The 7,928-nt window shown below is 48.6% G+C and overlaps 1 long non-coding RNA gene across 1 annotated transcript; it reads left to right on the forward strand.

The window, feature by feature from the left end:
- Window positions 1-443: 443 nt before the first annotated feature.
- LOC116545002 lies at window positions 444-6,067 on the forward strand. Its single transcript, XR_004266132.1, has 2 exons — window positions 444-2,697; window positions 4,985-6,067. It is a non-coding gene; the product is annotated as an uncharacterized LOC116545002 (long non-coding RNA).
- Window positions 6,068-7,928: the final 1,861 nt, after the last annotated feature.

Below are 7,928 nucleotides of genomic sequence, written 5' to 3' on the forward strand. Positions count from 1 at the left end.
GTACTGCTCTGAGCTCAAGATTTTGACCTCTTTGATCTTAGAGCCCAACTTTTATAAACATTTTTCTAGGTCTTTCCTTTTAGACTATCAGTCCTTCAGTTAACTGTTCCATCACCCTAAGAAACTGTTAGGCAAATCTAAATTTAAATTTTTAAAAAGTGTCTAGGTTGTTGGTTACAATGAAGCTATTGTAATATGTAAAACCGGTAATTTGGAAGCCTTTTATGACTTTTTTTTTTTTTTTTTTTTTTTTGGTGGAATTTTGCTCTGTCGCAAGGCTGGAGTATAGGGGCACGATCTCGGCTCATTGCAACCCACCTCTTGGGTTCCAGCAATTTTCCTGCCTCAGCCTCCCAAGTAGCTGGGACTACAGGTGTGTGCCACCATGCCCAGTTAATTTTTGTGTTTTAGTCGAGATGGGGTTTCACCATGTTGGCCAGGATGGTCTCAAACTCCTGACCTTGTGATTCACCCCTCTCAGCCTCCCAAAGTGCTGGGATTATAGACATGAGCCACTGTGCCTGGTCACCCTTTAAGACTTTTTTTAAAAAAGGATCTTGGCTGTAATATCATAAGCAGTGCGTTTTATCTCAATACCAGCAGAAGGGTAAGCAAATTGGACATAGGCAGAAAAAAATAGAGGACTTAGAATGCTAACTCTATAGTTGGAGGGTTTTTTAGAAAGTTGAGATAATGACCACTGAGCTCTGAATTTTCCTTGATGTAATTTGCCCATCAGTTTAAAAATGTTCATGAGAACGGGCCAGCTGGAGTCCCAGGATACCTGGCTTGCCTTCATGTTTGAGAATCCCATTCTGTTTCTTACTAATCTCTTGAAGGCAAAGAAAATTCTATAAATTCTGTCAGGAATGTCAGGAGTTTGGACTAGTGTTTTAGATAGTGGCAACCATTCTGGTGGCTTTTAATGAGCCATCCTGTGTCCAAGAATGCTTATTTTTGCTCTTAGAAGATTTCCAGAAATGGGAAAGAGCCACATCAAACAAAATATTAAATTAGATGCACAGAAAGAACCAAAAGCAAATTCACTAGAAAAGACATGACTCAGAGACAGAATGGAAATTCTACAGGAATCAGACACTTGTCTTTATACCAGAAAGAACTTGGTGGAAAAGACAAAAAGTCTTTTATCGTCCCAGCTGGGATGTAAGATTCTTTATTAAAGGTGGCCTTATAACCAAAACAAATTCCTATGAAATCAAAAAGCCTCTAACAAAGAGTGCACCTCAGCCTGAGAGAAGACTCACCAGGGTAGAAAAGAAAGCCACAGAAGCAGAGCTCAAAGGGTTCCAATGAGAACTAAACACCAGGTCTAAGAATCACCAGTTCCTTCCAATTGCAATCTTTTTCCAGGTTCTGCTCTAGACACTACTTACGTAAACCTAAATAACAGAGACAGGCTCTGTAACAGAAAGTGGTATTTATTTGGGAGTAGGCATTGCAATGGGAATACATGTGCCATAGTAAACTTTGAGCATATTCAGGGAGGTAAAGGAGGACTGATATGGCTATGCTTTGGGTTCCCACCCAAATCTCATCTTAAATTGTAATTCCCAAGTGTTGAGGGAGAGGCCTAGTGGAAGGTGAGTGGATCATGGGGCAGTTTCTCCCATGCTGTTCTCATGGTAGCAAGTGAGTGTTCATGGGATCTGATGGTTTTGTGCTTGGCATTTCTCCCGCTAGGAATTCTCTCCCCTGACACCATGTAAAGAAGGTCCTTGCTTCCCCTTCGCCTTCTGCCATGATTGTAAGTTTCCTGAGGCCTCCCCAGCCACGTGGAACTGTGAGTCAATTAAACCTCTTTCCTTTATAAATTATCCAGCCTCGGGTATTATCTTTATAGCTATCTGAGAACTAATACAAGGACAAATGTTTTTAGAGGGAAAATTTTAAAGAGGATCACATCGTTTTGGGATAATTATTTTGGCTGTATGAATCAATAACAAGGGTGGCACCAGTCTGAGGTTGGACAGACCAGTGAGCGGCTGTCCTTGTGGAAGTATTTTTTGCTTAAGGGTGCAATGGCCTTGTTTAAGGTTGTGGGTTTTACAGTCTTTTGTGACAATTCCTGTTATCAGACATTTATGCAGGAGAACCCTCTCTTCATGGTCTCCCAGAGCTTCCTCTGTTTGTTAGCGCTTTAACTCAAGCAGCTCAATTTTGATTCTGACAATGTTCACAAGGGTGAACAGAATCTGGTCTTGAGGAGTGAGAACGGGCTCCCTGAGTGGAATGACCAAGCCTTGGGTCCCATGCCTGTGTCCTATTTCTCTTAAGGGTTCCCAGATGGTTGTGCAGCTCAGCTGGTGCTAAAGTTGCACTACCTGGTTGGGGTGCCCAACCATGACACACACCCCAGCAGTGCTTGGTATTTGAGATGCTCAGCTGCTAAATGCCCCACCCCTAGAAGCCCACAGCAAAGCTATGGTAGACAGGGGCCAGAATGCTGTCTCCACATCCCTCCTCCAGCAGGACGAGAGCAGCAAAGTCTGAAGACAGAGAAAAATGAGAAAATAATTCATTCACATATACACCAGGAAATCATTACCTCTTCCTGTAAAATTCTCAGAGCCTACAAGGTTGACTCCAAATTGATGTGACACCACAGTGCTGACAGCTTGCTGCTAGCCAGGGAAAGGAATGGCCACTCGCCCCAACAATGGGAAGCCGATTAATAAGGTACCATTCACACCAAGGGGATGACAGCAGGATAAAAATAATTCCCAGGGGCTCAGGCCAGGTGTGCAGAGGCACTGGCTATGTGGGATATCCAGGCCTACTCTCCACTCACTGAAGTCAGTCTTCTCAGGCACTCAAAAACTGCAGAGGAATTAGCCCTCCAAGGCCCCGTGAGGCTGATTGCTGTTGATAGGTGAAGTCCTCTTCCCTCCCTGTCCCACTCACTGAGCAGCAGGAAGGCTGTGACAAGGGCCTGGCCCCCCAGGTGTGGTCCCAGTACTTTGCTACTTGCTGTCCCTGGTATCATCCCCATTGTGTTTGCCACTGGTTGCCAAGCTCTGCCTGTCTCTATGGTACACACAGCTGAGAGCATGGCAGGCTCGTGGGGCAGGTGGTGGGGCCTGGTGCTGTCCCCACCAGACTGGGGTCTGCAAAAGGACTCTGCAAGTGTGGTTAAGTTGAGGCTCTTGGATCAGATGGTCCTGGATTATCCAGATGGGCCCTGCATGCATCTGGGGTCCTCATAAGAGGGAGGCAGGAGGGCCAGACAGAAACAAAGGTTGGAGTGATGCAGCCATGAGCCAACGAGTGCGGGCTGCCTCTAGAAGCCGAAGACAGGAACAGTTCTCTCGCCTGGAGACTTGCAAACACCTTGAATTTTAGCCTAGTGAGACCCATTTTGGACTCCTGACCTCCAGAACTATAAGATAATAAAGTTGTGTTGCTTTAAGCACGAGCTCTGTAGTTACATATCACAGGAGCCATAGGAAAAATACTGTCCAATAGGGTCCAGAAGTCACAGGTGGCTGCAGAGACTAGATGAGGGGCCCCTCTGCAGGTAGACAATGCACCTCTCTGCAGACACTCCCCTTGTCTTAATTCTGGTTTCAGACCCTGAGTGAGGAACTGGACTTCCCTTTCTTAGCCACTCAGCCTGATATGCTGGTCCTGGACCTCAGCTGATGGAGAGCTCAGGCTACAGTGGGGAGGAGATGAGCATGCTCTGTTCTCACAGGCTCAGGTCTGGGGAAACAGACAAGGGTGTCTGGACTGGAAGTCCGTGTCAACCAGAGCTGGGCAGAGCTGCTGGCACCCCAGCTGTTGGCAAGGTCTGCGGGTGCTGCAGAAGGTCTTCCCACAGCGTCCCCTCTCCCCACCACCCTTCAGGTCCCGACTTTGATCGTGCAGCCATTGGTCACTGCTGCCCCCCCATCCTGTGGCTGAGGATTCATGGATGCCTGGGCTACTTGCTCTGGAGTCATGAACTACAGGTGACACTTGTCGATCATTGCTTTGGAATTCAAGATTGAGATGGGCAGGGCCAAATTTAGCATCTGCATTCCCACACAGCCACCCAATCAGGTTCCCAAAGCTTCTAGAAGCTCCAGGTTGAGCCTCCAGGAAGGCAGCACAGCTCGGAAGACCATATGGGGGCCTTGTCAATGAGGGAAGCCTGGGGTTCACTTCAGACAGCACTTTGCAGGGCGGGGGCAGGCCACAGTGACGCCTGCACCGCGACCTTGACTGCCCTATTTGGCCGTGCGGGTCTCCAAAAGAAGTGCTTTCTCTAGGGACCAGGAGGACTTCAGAGTCCTCTGGAGAAGCCCACGGCCTCACAGCAGCCCCTCCATTCCCTCCACCTGAGGCGGACCAGTGCAATGAAGACCGGGAAGGTCCCGAGAACCAGACTCCAGTAGTCAATCCCGCAGCTAGGAACCCACCGCAGCGCATCCGGAGTGTGGAAGCACAGCTAGCCCTGTGCATGGGGCACAGGCCTCACGGGGGGCAGAAGTCAACACGGCAGCAGGGGATTGTTGTGTTCATTTCTGTCCCCACAAGGCTTGGGACAGTGACTTCCATATAGTGGGTCTCGGACAAATATGTGATTGGGTTTTGTGAGATTACTGTTCCCAAAATGCATCATTCTGAAAGAGTTTTTAAATCTGTTTTTTTTTTTTTTTCCCTTTTTTTTTTTTTGTCTTTGAGACGGAGTTTCACTCTTTTTACCCAGGCTGGAGTGCAATGGCGCGATCTCAGCTCACCGCAGCCTCCGCCTCCTGGGTTCAGGCAATTCTCCTGCCTCAGCCTCCTGAGTAGCTGGGACTACAGGCACGCACCACCATTCCCAGTTAGTTTTTTGTATTTTTAGTAGAGACGGGGTTTCACCATGTTGACCAGGATGGTCTCAATCTCTTGACCTCATGATCCGTCCACCTCGGCCTCCCAAAGTGCTGGGATTACAGGCGTGAGCCACCGCGCCCGGCCCCCTTTTTTTTTCCTTTTATAGATTTGGCCCAGCTGAAATGATTCTGTGTATGGCTCTATTTGCCTAAACAAAGGCAAAAATACGTGTCTGGTCATGAGAGATCACAGAGCCTAGTGGACCCCAAAGGGCACCTTACTCATTTGCCTGACACCCCCAGTTCCTCCTCAGGGTGGCTGCTGCCTGGGAAAAGCAGAAGTGACTCCCAGGCCCCCTCCGAGCACCCAATCCCGACAGCAAAGGGACACTCATTTTCTTCAGAGGCCTGTGCAGCTCAAGAGCCAACCCTGTTGATGACTCGGGCTGGAGCTGGTGGAAGCCACACAACAGAGTCTTGGAGGGTGAGGATGGCACCTAGGAAAGGTGTGGGTTGGCCCAAGGGAGAGGATGGGCCCAGCTGCACCTATTATAGGTATTCGTTGTGACAGAAGCAAGCAGCACTCACCCCACAAGAGCCTCACAGTGTGTGGAATCAGAGCAGAGAGTAATGAATATGTGAATTTATGACAGAGAAACATGGAAAATTGTCTCTAAGGAGGCAGAAAAACCTTTTTACTGTTGATATCAAGTTTATTGAGGTATAATGTACATCCAACAAAATTTTACATTTTTAACAAATGGAAATAGCCATGTAACTCTCACAATCAATACACAGGTTTCTGTCCAAAAAGCTGCCTTGAGCCTGAGCCCAGGCCCCAGACAATGACCATCTGCTGCTGATTCCCTTGGTGCCTGTAGGGTCTGTTATGATGACCCTCCTCCATTCCTGATCTTGCTCACATGTGCTGTCTCTTCTCTTGATCACTCTAGGCTGTAGTTTATCAAGTTCTCCAATCTTTTTTTTCTCTGTTGTCTGCTCTTTATTTCATCCTTTTTTTCCTCCGTTGTCTGCTCTTTATTCATTGATTTCTGTTCATTTTTTGTTGACACTTATTTTTGTGTTAATTTTGCTCTTCTATTTCTAGCATTTTAAGATGGAACTTTGGTTCATTGATTTTAAGCATTTCTTCTTTTGTAGATAGGCATTTAGAGCTATACGTTTCCCACTAAACAAGTATTTTTCTAAATGCTTAATTGGAGTGATTAAAATTTACTCAGATTCACACATTTCCTTGAAGATGCCCTTGAAGTTTCCTTGGCATAGCACTGGGCCATGTGGCATGCTTAGGGCCACCCTGGCTTTGTCCTGCTGGCTGTTTCTCTTGGTTTTGGGAAGCTGTGGCCCAGGTATTGCTGGCCCTGGGCTCACCCAGGGATGATGACAGGAAGATGGATGTCTTTCACACAAGTGCCCCTGAAGAGAAAATGCACACTAATTTTTTTCTCTTGGATGTGCAGCGTTGGTAAACCAAGTCAAGCAGAAAGGAGGTGGAGGGACATTCCTGGCTTTCCTGGCAGCTCATGTCTGACTGGGCACAGTCATGAGTAGTTTGTTTGCGGAGACCAGTGGACCTGGCAGGCCCCATTCATGCAAACGTTGTTCCTGCCCCAGCCTCCCTGCAAAGCCAGGGCATTTGTTTTTATACAAACGGAGTTTATCCCTCTGGTCAGTCAAGGCTGCTCCTTCAGATTTTAACCTGATTTGTATGAAAAGGAGAACTGTCAAATGACTGCCCCTGCTGGCCTCTTCCTAATAACTTCTGAGCTTGCAGATGGATTTCTACTGCATTTGACCTAGAGACAGAATATTGGCGTTCCATTCCACAAGGCTCTCTGGCAGAGTCTTGCTCAGCACTGGAACACATCCAGCTAAAGAGAAATCTGCTGTGGACATTCCTGGGGTAGGATAGGATCTGACTGAAGATTGTTAGAGGGTCAGATCTGTTCTGGTGTTGGGTACCAGTGACTAGTGAATTCATGAGGCCTGTGAACCAGGCAGATGCATGTAGAGCACAGACAGGCCTGAGAATAGAGACCAGACATAGATTGGGAGCTGGGACACTGTGTCCACTCTGGACAGAGATGCACCCAGGACCAGCAGACACTGAAGAGAGGAGCCCGGAGCTTCTCTGAAGGTGATGAGACTGTCCACGGGAGAAAGAATGCCTGGCTTCTCATGGCCACAGCATAGCCCCAGGGCAGACGTAGCTAGGCCTGCCCTGTGGCCTGTGACCACAAGACCGCCTTCCTGGAGCCCAGCTGGGCCTGGACCTCAGAGCCAGCTGGACACCTTTGCTGGGCAGCAGAGATGGGATCTCAGAGGTGTATCCAGGGTGTGGACTTAGCAGATGTTCAGTGAAAGGCAATTGCTGTAATAATGCAATCAACGGTGTCATCACCAAGATCCTTTCTCCCTGAGCCATCCTCATGCTGGTGGTGGTGGAGAGATTGGGGACCTCACTTTGAGGGGTCAAACTAAATGCAGGGAATAGAAGGCCTGAGAGGTGAGTCACTTGTCATGCTAGCCAGTGGCCAGCGCACGTGAACCTGTGTATGCTGACTTTGATTGGCTTTGAGACCGCACCCTCTGGGACCCCACCTCCACCCCTGAAAGCTGTAAACTGTCCTGTACAGGGCAGTTTGATTTCTCCTGTAAAGATCCACAGAAACCAGAGGCCTGAGACAGTGACACAGGAAGGTGGGCAGGCCGCTAACGAGGACTCCTGGCCGTGACTCAGCCTCAGCACGCAGCTCTGTGTGCCTGGCTGTTGTTAACGGTGCTGCGCTCTGGTTAAGCGAGGCTGGATGAGGCACTGGCCTGTTAGTAATCTGCACTCACCAGCACCACGCGGGTTCCCCTGGCCTCTGTGCCTCCCGGCAGTGCCGCACCCATGGGAAGGGAGGAGAGCCTCCCGCCCACCCTCCATCTGTGCCCGTGTCAGGGCTTACAGGAACATATGCTGCCTGTTGCTCACTGACCATCTGTTCACGGAGCTGATGAAGTGTCCCGGTTACCCTGGCAACGAAGCCCTTGATTGGCGGCAGCTCCACAAACATTTGCCGCTCAGGTTTCACTTTTATCTGTGCT

This window comes from Sapajus apella, unplaced genomic scaffold (genome assembly GCF_009761245.1).
Source record: "Sapajus apella isolate SASKATOON/1434 unplaced genomic scaffold, GSC_monkey_1.0 scaffold241, whole genome shotgun sequence".
NCBI classification, from domain to species: domain Eukaryota; kingdom Metazoa; phylum Chordata; class Mammalia; order Primates; family Cebidae; genus Sapajus; species Sapajus apella.